This window comes from Rhipicephalus sanguineus, chromosome 11 (assembly GCF_013339695.2).
Source record: "Rhipicephalus sanguineus isolate Rsan-2018 chromosome 11, BIME_Rsan_1.4, whole genome shotgun sequence".
NCBI classification, from domain to species: domain Eukaryota; kingdom Metazoa; phylum Arthropoda; class Arachnida; order Ixodida; family Ixodidae; genus Rhipicephalus; species Rhipicephalus sanguineus.
Genome location: NC_051186.1, coordinates 76,934,137 through 76,950,729, shown reverse-complemented (window position 1 = coordinate 76,950,729; position 16,593 = coordinate 76,934,137). Strand labels below are relative to the sequence as shown.

At 48.4% G+C, this 16,593-nt stretch overlaps 3 non-coding genes across 3 annotated transcripts; all 3 read left to right on the top strand.

Moving 5' to 3' along the window:
• The first annotated feature begins 914 nt into the window (after positions 1-914).
• On the top strand, positions 915-986 carry Trnap-cgg (transfer RNA proline (anticodon CGG)). Its single transcript has one exon. It is a non-coding gene; the product is annotated as a tRNA-Pro (tRNA).
• Positions 987-2,342: 1,356 nt separating this feature from the next.
• Trnap-agg (transfer RNA proline (anticodon AGG)) lies at positions 2,343-2,414 on the top strand. The gene has a single exon. It is a non-coding gene; the product is annotated as a tRNA-Pro (tRNA).
• Positions 2,415-4,090: 1,676 nt separating this feature from the next.
• Trnap-cgg (transfer RNA proline (anticodon CGG)) lies at positions 4,091-4,162 on the top strand. The gene has a single exon. It is a non-coding gene; the product is annotated as a tRNA-Pro (tRNA).
• The last annotated feature ends 12,431 nt before the right edge of the window (positions 4,163-16,593 follow it).

The window sequence follows — 16,593 nt, the reverse complement described above, 5'->3', positions numbered from 1 at the left end:
CTGGGAATAGTGCTTAGGAACACATTAAAAAGAAGAGGCGAGATGACCGCTCCCTGAGGAACTGGGGTACGTAATGCAACATGCTTTATCGTTCTCTTCTTCATGTTCTGCTTAGTTCCCAGGACACGTGCACACGTGAACAATGCGACCGCCGCGGCCGGGATTCGATCCCGCGTCTTTCGGGTCAGTAGCCGAGCACCGCGGCGGCTTCTAGCACGCGTACGGATGCTAATATAGAGAAATAAATTGAAAGTGATTATAACTGAAATCAAGAATAACTGAACAACACTTTTACTATGATTGTCTTCAACTTCTCAGGACACTATCAACCTGGCGGAAGAAAAGGCAACTCCCGTAGTTTAATTAATCCGTAAACTCTTTTGCTTTGTCGAGCAAGTAATACCCGCCTAGAAGGGCATTCAACTTATGCGCATGTGCTTTCACTGCTAATTGCGGGGCTCTTAAGAATAAGCGTATAAGCAAGATAAAATGAGGCAGTTTAGCAATTCGCCACTTTTACTGCAAGGCACAGGCGCCACGTCTTGCGAGTGTATATAGGACCTCGGGCTTATTAAGCGGGGCGACCGTAGACAATACTCCCAAACTGTTGCTTCTTCATTTTTTGTACTTCATTGTCTGTTATGAGTTTTCCTTCTTTCTGCCATTTATTGGCATTCTTATCCTGAAATCGCCACTGTTCCTTGCCCCGCGGTCTAGTTCACAAGAGCATATCTGTAATCCATGGCCGTTGACTAATGTCATGCCAAAACCATGCCCCGCTATTCATATAAGTCGTTCTCCTTAACCGAAACTAGTAATAGGTCTACCTGTAGACATGATGTATGGTACTGCGGGTGCATTGTTGTTTTAGGTATATTCTTTATATTGTATAGCTGTTCATTGTACAACAGCTTGGCTCGTTGGTCTAGGGGTATGATTCTCGCTTCGGGTGCGAGAGGTCCCGGGTTCAAATCCCGGACGAGCCCATGATTCTTTCTCTTTTTTTTCTCCTAGGAGTGGTAATACTTTCTTTTGTTCATCTTTTTTGTTCAACCAAATGTTAAAGAAGCAAACATAGACGCTCTTATAGGCATGCCGGATTGGCGCGGCATTGCTCGGAGCCATATGCAGTACGTCATGCTATCTTTGCCAATCCGCCAAGTTGCGTAATTAACAAGGAATGCTTAATTACCTTTTAAAGCAGTAACTCTAACGAAAACTATCCAATACAAAAGCTGTAACGCATGTTAAGAAACACCTGCTTCTTTCATGTAAGCTAACTGCCTTGTTTATTTTTTTCCCTTAATTCTTCAAAGTGCGTTAAATTTAAAAAGTACCACTTGACACGTCGCCTAGCGCTCCGCGCTCTTAGTGCCCTGAAATGCAACTTGAACAAATTAACAAAGGATGCTCAGCGCACAGAGGTCGAATGGACAGGCCATCGGTGATTGCGATGGACGTTAATTGGTGGTCGAAAGGAGCATTTTTCAGTTTCTTTTTAATGTTCGACGGAAAAGCGCCCGCCACGTGCGAATGTGGTAGAGGACTGGAGTCAGCATTTGACGCACCGCAGGCATTCTTTTCTTCCCTTGTGTGTGTGTGTGTGTGCGTGTGCGTGTGCGTGTGTGTGTGTGTGTGTGTGTGTGTGTGTGTGTGTGTGTGTGTGTGTGTGTGTGTGTGTGTGTGTGTGTGTGTGTGTGTGTGTGTGTGTGTGTGTGGTGTCCAACATTTATCTATATATGAACAAAAAGTAACACCGAAAAACGTACCATTCATTCTGACGTTTCGACTTGGGATCGGCCTTTAGCAAAGATGATAAAGGCCGGCAGAGGTAGCCGTTCTTGTTAGACAACTGTAGAAAGACAACAGCCAGCTGGTATAGCGTCATCATCATCATATGTACTACCACCGTGCCACGCCAGTCATGAAGCTCATGCCGAGTGGCTCGAGACGTGAGCTATGCGAACAGGAATCTGAAGCTATCAGCCGGGCTGCACGCCACCGCCGCTCCGCTTCGGCCTCTCGACCTCCAAATGGAATAGCGACGACGGCGCATCGGCCGCCATCGCGTCTTTGGCTACAGTTATATAATGGTTACAAGAAAAAACAAGATCGCGTTATTTATTGTTTTTAATCGAAGTGTAGTAAAGCAATTATGAGAAAAAGGGAAATATGGGCTATCAGCAACACAACTTTTAAAAAATTTTAAAATGAAACTGCACTCACTGTCATAATTTCTTATTTGTAAGAGCGGTTCGTCGGTAGCGACCGACAAGTTTGTATCGCTACCGTTATGTTCTCGAAGTGGCGTATTCACTGAAAGCTGGAGCGCAAGGCACAGCGGCTCGTTGGTCTAGGGGTATGATTCTCGCTTAGGGTGCGAGAGGTCCCGGGTTCAAATCCCGGACGAGCCCTAATATTTTTTTTTCTTTCTGGACGCTTGCGAAGCGTTGGCCTCGTGTTTGAGGTGCACTAAAGCAATTGCACGAATATGGTTGCCACCAAGGAAGTTGAAATTTTTTTAAAGCTCCTTGCATGGTAGCGCTGACCACCCTACCATGCACATTGCAACGTATAGAAAAAAATTATGGAAATAAAGCAAGATAGTGCCTGGTTGTCAGAGCACACATCGTTGACCGTTTTGCAGTATACTACACTTCTTGGTAGTATATGCATGCGGCATTCACGCTAGCGAGTGAAAAAAAAATTGACTAATTCACGAAAAATGTTTCTTCCAGCACCGTCAATTACAACAGATGCAGTATTGATCAGTCGTCTCGGAAAGGTAAAGCAACACGGTGAGGCGGTATCGCATGCCGACCTATGGACATTACTATATACAGGGTGTTTTTTTTAGAAAATACAGATTTTTTAATAAAAATTTTATGACAGTAAGCCACTTGCCGTTTCGCAAATGAACTCTATATCGAGGCGGAAAAACTTTGCCGCAGTTAAAATGACACTGTCGCCACTAATTAACAAAAACTCGTCAATTAACTTTTTAATTATTGACTTGAGGGCAGGTGTTAATATTAGGAAGTTGTAGTGCGTGCCAATTTATGGCACACCCATTTTTTAGAAATCACGCAAGTTGAACGTAGTTCCAGATATTCATCATCGAAAGAGATAGAAAGGGAAGAAAAATAAAAAAGAAAAAAGAAAGAAATAGACAGAGAGGACAAGAGGAAATTTCGTGCAGCTGGGGTTCCTTAACGAGCACCTAAATCTGAGTACACGGGCATCTAACATTTTAGCTCGATCGAAATGCGACCTCCGCGGCCATTATAGAATCCGCCGAGCACCGCAACTCTTGTGCCACCGCTGCGGCTTTGCGCACACGTATGGAGGCTAACATCGGGAAATAAATTGAAGGTGATTAGTTTTATATGCCTGTTCAGTTTGAAATCAAGAATGAAGAAAGTACGCTTTTACGACGTCTTCATCTTTTCATGATGAACACGCACCATCAAGTTGACAGATCAAAGGGTAACTTTTGCAGTTTATTAAACCCCCCAAACGCTTTTGATTTGTCGAGCAAATAATGTCCATCTGCAAGGTAATTCATCCATTGTGCGTGTGCTCTTATTGATAATTTCGGTTTACTTAAAAAGTGGCGTATAAACGAGATAAAATAAAACAGTTCAGCAAGTCATCGCCTTCACTGCAAGGGCCGGGAGTGTCACGTCTCGCCAATCTGGTACCGTAAACGTATTAAGCGGGAAGACCATAAACAATGCCTATAAATTGTCCCAATTTTCTTTTGCCTTTCTTTGTCTCTTGTTAGTGTTTCTTTTCCTGCTTTTTTACTTTGCCAGACTTTGTCGTTCTGAAGTCGCCTGCGTTTCTTGCCTCCTGGTCGAATTTCACAAGTACATTCCTGTAATGCATGACCTTCGTTCGGTACCGTGCATTGTTCATACATTGATTTGCAGCAGCATGTCACACTTTCCATTTGCGCATCGATACATATAAGCTGCTCCCCCTACACCTGCACATAGACGTAGCTTTACCTGCACACCTCATGTATGGTATTACGCCTGCGTTTTTTTTTTTTTTTGGTATTGTATAGCTGTTCACTCCCCGAGAGCTCGGCTCGTTGGTCTAGGGGTATGATTCTCGCTTCGGGTGTGAGAGGTCCCGGGTTCAAATCCCGGACGAGCCCGAGTTTTTTTTTCTTCTCTTACAAAAAGCAATACTGCTTTTTGTACATCTCTGCCGGTCCGCAGCAAACATATACAGGGAGCTTTAGCTAACTTGCGCCAAGTATTAACAAAACAAACACCGGCGCAACCCATATTTTTTAACCCAAAGCAGCACGCCATGATGTTATTTACGGATGGGCAAAAAGCTGCGAGATTATTCACAGTTGGCATCCTGGACCTAGGGCAAATGGTTTCACACTGGTGCGAAATTGCGAAACGGTCAAGGTGGCAGGCACGTTCATAAAGCCGCGTCAGCGCACGAAGGGTGTCAATGAATCTCTCAGAACTGACAATCTCGATTTCGTGGCAGTTAATTTCCATGCAAGCGTGCGTGACGTGAGTGACGAGGCAGGGGTTTCCAGCACAAATGTTTGGCAAGGGCTCAAGAGTGGAGCACTCTACCCTTATCATGTTCACTAGCATCAGTATTTGGAAGAGAGGAATCTTCAAAGCCGTCTTGATTTCTGCAACTGGATTCGATAGAGACAGACGATAATCCAGGCTTCCTGACGATCATAAACTGGTCCCATGGAGCCCTCGTTTCCGGCAATGCCTAAACCGAGCTTCACAACGGCCATTAATTAACCACGACAAATCCTGACTATGATATGAAACTTTCAGCGCAAATAAACGACTAGCCCACCAACAAGCCCACCAATACCAACTAGCCCATCTAGCTATCCTGTTAAAATCCTGACTAGCGGTGGCAGTCACAAACCCAAGCGGTCTTTCAGTGTTTGGTGAGAGATTTGCGCCGGCAAGATTAATCGGCCCAGTCTTTTTTGAAGGAACACTCACCGGAGAAGGCTAAGTCAGGATAATACTAAATGGCCCACTGAGTAACTCTATCTGGAACCGTACACCAGCGCACCGCGGGAATATCTGGTTCCAGCAAGACGGGGTTGCTCGAGCGTAGCTTGGCTCGCTAGGAAACCAGATTTGACTCTGCCAATTTTTGTTTTTTTTTCCTATAAAGATATATTAAAGAACATGTTTACACCGAAGTGACGACAACGCCCGAATGTCTATAGGGTATAAAAAAGCAGACCTGTGTCACTCTAATACTCCAGTCACGCTGCGAAACGCGATAACAAAATATGGTGACTTCGTGTAGGTTGTGCATAGGGGCTGATGAATGGCTTTTTAAGCACAACTGCCCATGACGTTTCAACAAAAGCATTTTGGACGCTGCAGTTTCGATGATCTCTTTCTAATACCTAGCTTTCTAATACCTAGTAAAGTGTATTCGAGAGCTTACGCAAGCACCAGCGATAACGCTGGAAGGTTCGATGAATGATGTATAAAAGACGACGCGTTCCACCGATGATCAGATTACTCGACGGCCGACGACTGTTCTCTCCGATATCAGCGCGCAGCTTGTATCGCTTGTATTTTGAGTACTGATTTTCTGGGCACAAGTTAGCCCAAATAAAGAGCTTCGTATTTCCCAGTCTTGCTACAGCATTCTTCACTGTCACAACCACGTGACAAAATATCCATAGTGGTGCGAATAATGATGATGTTGCTGGCTGTCCATATTGCCAAAATATTTGCGATATCAGCTTGGCTTAATTTATGAGCAATTTTCGGCGAGAGAAATGAATTATTTCCGCAGTGAAAATGGCGGAATATGTCCATCAAAAAATTCATATCTAAAAGCAACCAGTTGCACCTTGCAATTAACGAACTTAGTTCTTGGTATCTTTTTATATTGAAATCATAAAATGCAGTATAAATTTGAAGCCGCGCAGTTCCACCACATGTAACGGTTTCCTTTCCGCTACAGCTGAACAGTTTGAATTTATGATCATGTGTCAGCAAATCCCTCCAGTGAAAAACACAGGCATGTCAACTTTCTTGCCCTTCAGCCTGCTCCTCCGGCTCCACTATGTACTACGCGCGCGGTGAACCAAGTTTATTATGCAATGAGTTCGCGCTGTTGATTTTATACTATCGACAGTACCGTCCAATTTACTATCAATAGCGCTATCGATAGTATTTTTTACCATCGATTGTTCGATAGTGACTCAGCTATCGATATTATCCATAGTACCATCGGTACTTCTGCATCCCTATACTGTTTTCAGTCGACCTGTGTGCGCGGAGCAGCGGTGCGAATTCGTTCAAATTACATTTGAAGGCACTGAAAGATCTGCGCGTCAGCCGACAGTCACGTTATATTTTCGAAATTTCGAGCACTTTAAAGAAAGGCTGGAAAAATATTAAGCAGGGAAGTTGTCTTAGCGTGGATGAAATAATCCGATGTATCGCAAGAAGCTAAACCATCCTACCATTCCGTTCTTATTGAGAACTCCCACAAAGTTGGAATCACTTCCTGTCGCACTGGTTACTGTTATCATATTTTTATTCCGCGCACATCACAGGATTGGAACCGCCTTCCCGAAGGCATCGCCATCATTGAAGGCCACCAACATTTTAAAACAACACTAACACTGTATAAATAGGAGACGAAGAACTTTTATCTTTATTTATTGTTTGCTGCTTTTCTTGTTTGCTTTTTACTTCTATTTTTTACTCACCCCCCCCCCCTCCCTCTGTAATGTCTTGGGCATTGAGGGTATAAATAAATGAAATGAAATGGGAAAGCTCTTCAACTTTTTTATTGAAGGCTTTTAGGCTAGTTACTATTTTAAATCTTAAGTCAGCAATCTATCTTAATTACCTTGCTTTGCGGATTGTAAATAATTTCGTGACTTGCTGCATGTATCGCTCAGAAAAACACTGGGCCGATTCCACACGCTTAGCGCCGATGTTTGTTTTGTTAAGTACTTGGCGCAAGTTAGCTGTAATAACCTGTATGTTTGCTGTGAAGCGGCGAAGACGTACAAAAAAGCAGTATCACTCCTAGCAGAGAAAAAAAAAATAAGTAAAAAGCAATCTCGGGCTCGTCCGGGATTGCGCTTGTCCGTGTGTCTCCTTTCTTCGTCCCCGTTTGTTTTCGCGCAAGTACTACAATGAAAGGGAAGTGAGTGCGAGCGTAAGGAGGAAGGGAGAGAGTAAAGCGTAGTAAAGCGGTGTAGGACTTTCGTCGCTGACGGCTTTCCCCCAGCTCCGCTGCCCATCGGCATTTGCGGTGGTAAAGCCACGCCTATAAATTTTTGCTTTGATTACTCAAGAGGCGTTTCTCTCCTTCACAAAATTTAATGGCATTTGTCCGTTTTTGTGCACCGCGCTGTTACTTTAATATTCCGTTTGTGGCATTTCGCCTGTCTCTCAGGATCTAATACGTATGCGGCCGTTTTCACGATCACCAAGTGCTCCGAAAGTACGAATGCTTATTTAACTGATTGCCTAAAACTAACTAATTGGCCCCTTAAAAATTTGAATATTGTCTTTAAACGTTCACTCACTGCACAGGATGCTGTGAGGGACGCAGTAGTGACATATTGCGGATAAAGTTGGCCACGTGATCTATCGCGCGCGCTACAGAAGCGCTGAACAAACAAACAGAAATTTATTTCTGGCGTTTGATTGCCCAGAACCATGATATGACTGCGACACTCTTTTGAAGCAAGCTCAAGCAGTTGAGGAAGAAGACGACAGAATTCAGGGCAGGGGGACTGGGGAGAATAAAGAAGAAGTTAGAAATGGCGACATGAAGAGCATTGTCTGTTTATTATGTGCGGTCTTGTTACTTAATTATGTGCGGTCTTGTTACATAATTTGGCGCAGCCGACGACAAGAGACATCATGTGGGTGACTTTCTTTGTGGACAACCGCAGGTATTCAAGAAATATACCATAGCTACACTTTTAACAAAGCGGAAGTGAACTATACAACAACGGAGAAAGAAGCACTGGCCGTTCTAAAGGCTGTTCGGTACTTCCGCTCTTACCTGGAAAGTCGAAAATTCAAGTTATACACTGACCATGAGGCACTTACCCACCTTTTGAAAATGGCAGAGCTGAAAGGAAATGTCGCATGGTGGGTAAGCGAGCTACAACAGTTCGACTTTGAGGTGAACCATCGCCCGGGAGCTTCAATGAAAGACGCCGATGCAATGTCCAGGCTGGGGGTCATAAGGCTTGTTGATGTACAATGGCAAACAATAAGTGCAGCCAAACTTTGGGAAGGGACTGAAGCTTTACAACTCACACAAACCGGAAGAATCGCAGTGCCTCCTACACTAATTCCGAAAATTCTGTATCTTTATCACACAAGTTGTCATTCAGGTGGTCACGATGGTTTCTGGCGGACCTACATGAAGCTGACCAAACGGTTCACATGGCCCGGCATGAAAGAAGACACAAAAAGATATGTGCAATCATGTCACGAATGCCAGATCAACAAAGTAAAGTTTAAACAGCCGACTCAACAGATGGTATTACCAAGGCACTCTACTACACCGTTTGAGGTGATTCACATGGACTTCGCGGAACTTCGAAAAAAAATCTGAGAGTGTGAAAAAAACTCGAGCCTTCCTGTTGTGCGTCGATGAGTGCACAAGGATGGTGGCAGCAAAAGCTGGAAAGCAGGACACCAACAGTGTGATCTCCTTTCTAAACCGCAAGATGTTTGAGAACGTGAAGGTATTGGTAACAGACAATAGACCAGCCTTCTGGAGTCACCAACTCAATGAATGGGCAAAGCGGCGAGGAGTTACGCTCAGGTTTACTGCGCCGTATCATCCAGCAGCTAATGGGCTAGCAGAGCCAGCTATTCGAGATATCAAACAGTATCTAAGTATGTATCCGGACTTCCCAGGTGGATGGAAATGCTGCCTTGAAGCTGCAGTAGCTCATCATAACCGGTCCTATACAACAGCTCTGAGATGCACACCGCTGTTTGCTGCTACGGGAAAACCAACGTATTTGCCAGCTGACACGACCTTAGGAGTTGAAGCGATGATCCGCTTGACAGAAGAGAGAAGAACTGAAGAGAGCGAAGTGAAGTACCGGGAGAGGATGAAAAGGAACTTCGACAAAAAACAGAATGCAATGGACCCAGGAATAGACGTAGGAGACTTCGTGCTGGTGAGAAAAGGATTGCCGAACTCGGGTGCGAATCACAAAGGGCCATTTTCTGTTGTCAAGACAGCAAGCCAGCAGGGACATTTAAAGACGATCTGGTATATAGGTCCCAATGGAACCGTCGAATCGGCGTCTGTAGCTAATGTTTTCAAATATCATCCCAGGAGGGATGAAAACAAGGGTGGGGGGAGTTGGTTGGTTGGGGGAGTGAAGCAAGCTCAAGCAGTTGAGGAAGAAGACGACATAATTCAGGGCAGGGGGAATGGGGAGAATAAAGAAGAAGTTAGAAATGGCGACATGAATAGCATCGTCTGTTTATTATGTGCGGTCTTGTTACATCTTTATCACCTGGAACTGTACACTACCCGTGACTTCCTTGCGTTCCTTAACTCATACCGAAACCTAACTACAGCGGTGTTTATAATCATACCAGGACGCGAACGTCGTCTTACATAATTTATGCGAACGGCTGTCGAATCTTCCAAAGGCATTCGTAAGATATTCGGTATTTGATTCGGTTCGAGGGACTTCTACCAATATTCTGTTCGTATTCAATAGCCCGAAAAAAACTACTATTTGCTCAACCCCATCAATGCGCCCTCATACGCTGGGAAGCATTCCGGTGGTTAAACAACAATATTGCTTTAAGTAAGTTCATTCAGTAAAATACATATAGCACCTATTATGGGCGGCATTTTTATTTCTATCAGCTTCTTATGTACAAAATTTGAGCTCTCTGTTGTTGAGGGTTTTCGAGAAAAAAGTGGGACATACGTATGCCAGTGCCCTATGAGTGTATCTGCAAAAGTGGTACATATATGTTCCACTGACCACTAAAAGACAGTCATTTCAGAGAAAAAAAAGTACTTTTATTTCTTTATGCGAATTTGCTGATGCCTTACAAATCACAAACGACAGAGCCTAGAAATACCTATATATTGCCACGCCCACTTCTTGTCTTGTTTTGATGTATTCGGGTTTGACCGGCAGGGACGGTTATCAACGCTCGACGCTGTCCGCGAAGCATTGTTCGAGAAGCTTCACGTCTATAGTAGATCGTTCTGTTAAGATTGCGCCCCGCACGCGAACGTTCCAGCTTTGTCTAGAGATAACGCCGCCACCAGCGATATTGCTGGAAAGTTCGATACCGCCTGTATAAAAGCCGACGCGATTGACCGCTTGTCAGTTGATCGACGGACGACGCCCTGTTCGCCGCTATATTTGTACAGCGTGTATTGCTGTAGTTATAGTTCTCATTTTCCGGCCACAAGTTCGGCCAAATAAACAGTTTCATCCTGCAAACGCCGACTGCTGTCTTCATCGACGTCACGACCACGTGACATCTGGTGGAGGTGCTGCTTCGCTCATGTTCCGGTCGCCCCCGTCAGGCCGTGAACCCAGTCCGGGCCACAACGAAGACATCGACGCCTACCCCGAACAGCGAGCAAGCCGCAGGACACAAGGACTACCTCCAGAATACCAGCCTTTACCCGACAAGACCAGGAAGACCCCGACCATGACCAACACAACAGCGACAATGACAGCAACCATGCCGCTTGCACCCGTGCTGCTACAGCGCCCAAAGGAACCACCGACCTTTCACGGATCATCTGCTGAAGACCCGGAAAGTTGGCTGGAGAAGTACGACCGCGTCGCCATTTTTAACGAATGGACCGATGAAGACAAGTTAAGACACGTCTACTTCGCCTTGGAGGACTCTGCCCGAACTTGGTTCGAGAACCAAGAGCGAAGCCTCACGACGTGGGACATTTTTCGCACAAGATTCCTTGCCACATTCACGAGTGTCGTCCGCAAGGAGAGGGCCGAAGCTCTGCTGGAAACCCGTGTGCAGCTTCCAAACGAGAACGTGGTGCTGTACGCGGAAGAGATGAGCAGACTGTTCCGACACGCCGACCCAGCCATGCCCGAGGACAAGAAAGTCCGCTTGCTCATGCGAGGGGTAAAGCAAGAGCTCTTCGCTGGGCTAATGCGGAACCCACCGTCGACAGTCCAAGAGTTCGTCTCAGAGGCGACGACGATTGAGAAGACGTTGGAAATGCGCAACCGGCAGTATAATCGCCGATCGATTCAAGACAACCCAGTTGTTCATGCTGTCGGCTCCGACGACCTGCGCGAAACGATCCGAGCGATCGTGCGGGAAGAACTACGCAAGCTCTTACCCTCACCACAGCTTGAAGTTGCGTCGATCGCTGACATCGTCCGAGAGGAAATCCAGCAGTCTCTGGGCACCCCCGAGTCAGCGCAGCCGCAGCTGCAAGCAGTGACCTATGCTGCTGCAGCCCGACGCAACGCTCCCCCTCCTCGCCCAAGTCAAGACGCCGCCAGGCACAGTTCCGCCGCCAGGCACCACCGCCGCCGCCACCGACGTCACACCGCCCGCCAGCCGGCCAACGATACACGCCGAGGAAGACCGACGTTTGGCGCGCCCCCGACCACCGCCCACTCTGTTACCATTGCGGAGAAGCTGGCCACACTTACCGCCGCTGCCAGTACCGACAGATGGGACTGCGTGGATTCGCCATCGACGCGCCGCGTCCACAGCGAGGGGAAAGACCACGTGACATCGCCGACTACCTCGCGGGAACGCAATGGACGCCCCGACAACCTTCCCGTTCGCCGTCGCCAGGCCGCTACGTCTCTCCCCAACGCCGACCATACACTGGCCCAACTCGGGGCCGGTCACCTAGCCCGTATCCGGAAAACTAAGGGCAGCAACCGATGGAGGTGCGGTTGCTGTACGACGAAATACCGAAGATCCTCCGCCGCCGACGACAACGCCGCAACGACATCTAAAGAATACGCCGCAAGCCGAACGAAGCCCTGACGTCGAAACTTCACGGCCCGAAGAAGACCTGACGACACAACGACGAAGCAGCGGGACAAACCGACGTAGCCGTGATCCGACGCCGCGACCAAATCGAAACGGTAGGCGACGAACGAGTGACCTCGACGTTCTCATCGACGGCCACAACGTCACCGCTCTCGTCGATACTGGAGCCGACTATTCCGTCATCAGTGGACCGTTCGCGACGAAGCTGAAGAAAGTCAAGACCGCCTGGGAAGGCCCCGAAATCCGCACAGCGGGAGGTCACCTAGTAACGCCGGCAGGAATCTGCACAGCGAGGGTCTCCATCAACAACCGGATTTATCCCGCAAGCTTGTAGTCCTTCAGCATTGCTCCCGAGATGTCATCCTTGGTATGGACTTCTTAGGCCTTCATGGTGCAGTCATCGACCTCAGATCGAAGTCGATAACACTATCTACAGAAAAAGCATTACCGCGGTACACGCCGCCAGGGAAGCATGCCTTGAATGTGCTGGAAGACCAAGTCACCATTCCCCTCGCTCCAGCGTCATCATTTCCGTCGGCTCTCAGAAAGTAGCAGACCTGGAAGGCGTCATTGAAGGCGACCAGCACCAGTTGATTAACCGCGAGATTTGCGTCGCAAGAGGAATAGCAGAGTTGCGGGGAGGCAAAGCAACAGTGATGCTCACAAATTTTAGCAACGAGTATAAGCACGTAAACAAAGGCACGACAGTCGCCTACATCGAAGAAATCACGGCTACGTCGATGGCTTTCGCCATCGCCGATTCTTCCGAGCCAACACCGACGAACCAAGCTTCTCAACCAGTTTTCGACGTTAATCCTAGCCTTCCGAAGCATAAACAATAACAGCTCAAAACCTGCTCTTGAATACAGGGACTGCTTTTCGTCATCGTCAAGAATCCGCCAGACCCCAGTCGCAAAACATCGCATCATAACAGAGGAAAATGCCAGGCCACTCCGGCAGAGCCCGTACAGAGTTTCAACGCGAGAACGCGAATCCATAAAGAAACAAGTCGACGAAATGCTACGCGACGACATCATCCAGCCGTCGAAGAGTCCATGGGCGTCACCCGTGGTGTTAGTGAAGAAGAAAGACGGAACCCTACGCTTCTGCGTCGATTATCGCCGCCTCAACAAAATCACGAAGAAGGACGTCTACCCTCTCCCACGGATAGACGACACCCTGGATCGACTCTACAACGCGAGGTACTTTTCGTCGACGGACCTCAAGACCGGCTATCGGCAAATCGAAGTCGACGAGAGAGACCGAGAGAAGACTGCCTTTATAACACCAGACGGCATCTTCGAGTTCAAGGTTATGCCCTTTGGTCTTTGCTCGGCACCTGCGACGTTCCAGCGCGTTATGGACACCGTGCTGGCTGGACTGAAGTGGCAGACTTGCCTTGTGTACTTGGACGACGTCATTGTGTTTGCCTCAAGCTTCGACGAACACCTCCGGCGCCTGGACACTGTACTACAAGCAATCAAGACTTCTGGCCTCACCTTGAAGCCTGAAAAGTGCCGCTTTGCATACGAGGAGCTGCTGTTTTGGGTCACGTGATCAGCAAGGGTGGTGTTCGCCCAGACCCGCGGAAAACAGCTGCCATCGCTGCCTTCCCGCTCCCCACCGACACGAAAGCCGTGCGCCGTTTTCTCGGCTTGTGCGCCTACTACAGGCGCTTTGTCAAGGAATTTTCACGAATCGCCGAACCGCTAACTCACCTCACGAAGACCGACGTGCCATTCAAGTGGGAAACGGCGCAAAATCGAAGCATTTGAAGAACTGAAACGACGCCTTCAGATGCCTCCTATACTAGCACACTTCGACGAATACGCCGATACGGAAATCCACACCGACGCAAGCAGCGTGGGACTCGGCGCCGTCCTTGTGCAGAAGACTGACGGGCAGGAAAGGGTCATCAGTTATGCTAGCCAGTCGCTATCAAAGGCAGAAACGAACTATTCCACAACAGAAAAGGAGTGCTTAGCGATCATCTGGGCTGCATCCAAGTTTCGCCCCTACCTCTACGGCAGGATCTTCAAAGTTGTGAGCGACCACCACGCATTGTGTTGGCTAGCTAACTTGAAGGACCCTTCAGGTCGCCTCGCACGGTGGAGCCTACGACTTCAAGAATTTGACATTACCGTCGTTTACAAGTCCGGAAGGAAACACTCCGACGCTGACTGCCTGTCTCGCGCCCCCGTCGACCCACCGCCGCAGGACGACAAGGAGGACGACTCCTTCTTGGGAATCATAAGTGCCGACGACTTCGCCGAACGACAGCGAACGGATCCAGAACTCAGGGGCCTTGTGGAATACCTCGAGGGCAGGACCACCGTTGTTCCGAAGGTATTCACGCGGGGACTGCCGTCATTTTTCTTGCGCAACGGTGTTCTCCTAAAGAAGAACTTCTCACCGCTTCGAGCCGATAGCCTTCTCGTGGTACCCTCGACATTGCGGCCAGAGGTCCTCCAGGCTCTGCACGACGACCCGACGGCTGGACACCTGGGTGTTTCTCGCACGCTAGCAAGAATACAGGAGAAGTACTACTGGCCGCGCCTTTCCGCCGACGTCACTCGTTACGTGAAGACCTGCCGGACTGTCAGCGACGCAAGACACCGCCCACTAGGCCAGCCGGACTTCTGCAGCCTATCGAGCCACCTCGACGGCCGTTCCAGCAAATCGGGATGGACTTACTGTGTCCGTTCCCGACGTCCAATACCGGAAACAAATGGATCGTCGTAGCTACAGACTACCTCACCCGCTACGCCGAGACGAGGGCCCTGCCTAGAGGCAGTGCCGCCGAGGTAGCGAAGTTCTTCGTTGAGAACATCGTCCTGCGTCATGGCGCCCCAGAAGTTCTCATCACCGACAGAGGTACGGCGTTTACTGCTGACCTAACTCAGGCAATACTGAGATACAGCCAAACAAGCCACCGCCGGACCACAGCGTACCACCCACAGACAAATGGCCTGACCGAGCGGCTAAACAAGACCATCGCCGACATGTTGGCCATGTATGTCGACGTCGAACACAAGACGTGGGATGCCATCCTTCCGTATGTGACCTTCGCATACAACACGGCCGTCCAAGAAACGACGCAGATGACTCCGTACAAGTTGGTCTACGGAAGGAGCCCGGCGACGACGCTCGACGCCATGCTACCCAACGTCACCGACGAAGAAAACCTCGATGCCGCCGCTTACTTACAACGTGCCGAAGAAGCTCGACAGCTCGCCCGCCTGCGCATCTAGACCCAGCAGCACACCGACAGCCGTCGCTACAATCTTCGACGACGCTTCGCGGAATACCAGCCCGGCGACCGTGTTTGGGTCTGGGACGCCGATACGCCGACGTGGGCTTAGCGAAAAAACTCCTTCGGCGATACTTCGGGCCATACAAGTTCTTCGACGCCTCGGCGCTCTTGACTACGAGGTGATCCGGACGGCATTACGAACTCCCAGCGACGCCGCGCACGACCTGAAGTCGTCCATGTCGTGCGCCTTAAGCCGTTTTTTGCGCGTTAGCGAACCTGGGGACTCTATTTTTTCTTCTTTGTTATTGTAATTTATTTTGGTATGCACCTTTGTTTTTTCTCTCTTCTATGTTCTTTCACAAGCATCGGGACGATGCTTTTTCAGAGGGGGGCAATGCCACGCCCACTTCTGTCTGGTTTTGATGTATTCGGGTTTGACCGGCAGGACGGTTATCAACGCTCGACGCTGTCCGCGAGCCTTGTTCGAGAAGCTTCACGTCTATAGTAGATCGTTCTGTTAAGATTGCGCCCCCGCACGCGAACGTTTCCAGCTTGTCTAGAGATAACGCCGCACCAGCGATATTGCTGGAAAGTTCGATACCGCCGGTATAAAGCCGACGCGATTGACCGCTTGTCAGTTGATCGACGGACGACGCCCTGTTCGCCGCTATATTTGTACAGCGTGTATTGCTGTAGTTATAGTTCTCATTTTCCGGCCACAAGTTCGGCCAAATAAACAGTTTCATCCTGCAAACGCCGACTGCTGTCTTCATCGACGTCACGACCACGTGACAATATACTCTCTGTCACCACACACAAAAAAGCTAAATATCCATTGTGCATCCACTTGCTACGGCACTCGAGCAGCAGATGTGAGTATTGGGCATGCCTGCATGCAACCGTCTAACTTTTGTCCGTGGAGGAAGCTCAACTGCTTCCTCCACTGGAAGAGACTTCCCTGCGTGAAGCAGAAGGAAAATTAGATGCGGCAATCAGTTGCACACAATGTTAGACTGGCTGCACTTTCGGGAATATATCACTGAAAGCTTGTCAGCTTTGCATTGACTAAATTTTTGAGGAAACTGCATGGGTAGGAACGAATAAAACCATTATAATAGCCCATTTAGGAACTCTTGAGTATGAAATAAACTTTTTCAAGCTTACCGCCCATGCTGAATCGGGTGGAGAGCGCGCCAAAATCTGATCAAGAAAAGGATACAGCGCGCGCAAGCGGAATGGTTCGCTTGGAACACGGGTATATGCGCTGGCACTTCGCGAATACCATAGAAACAACCA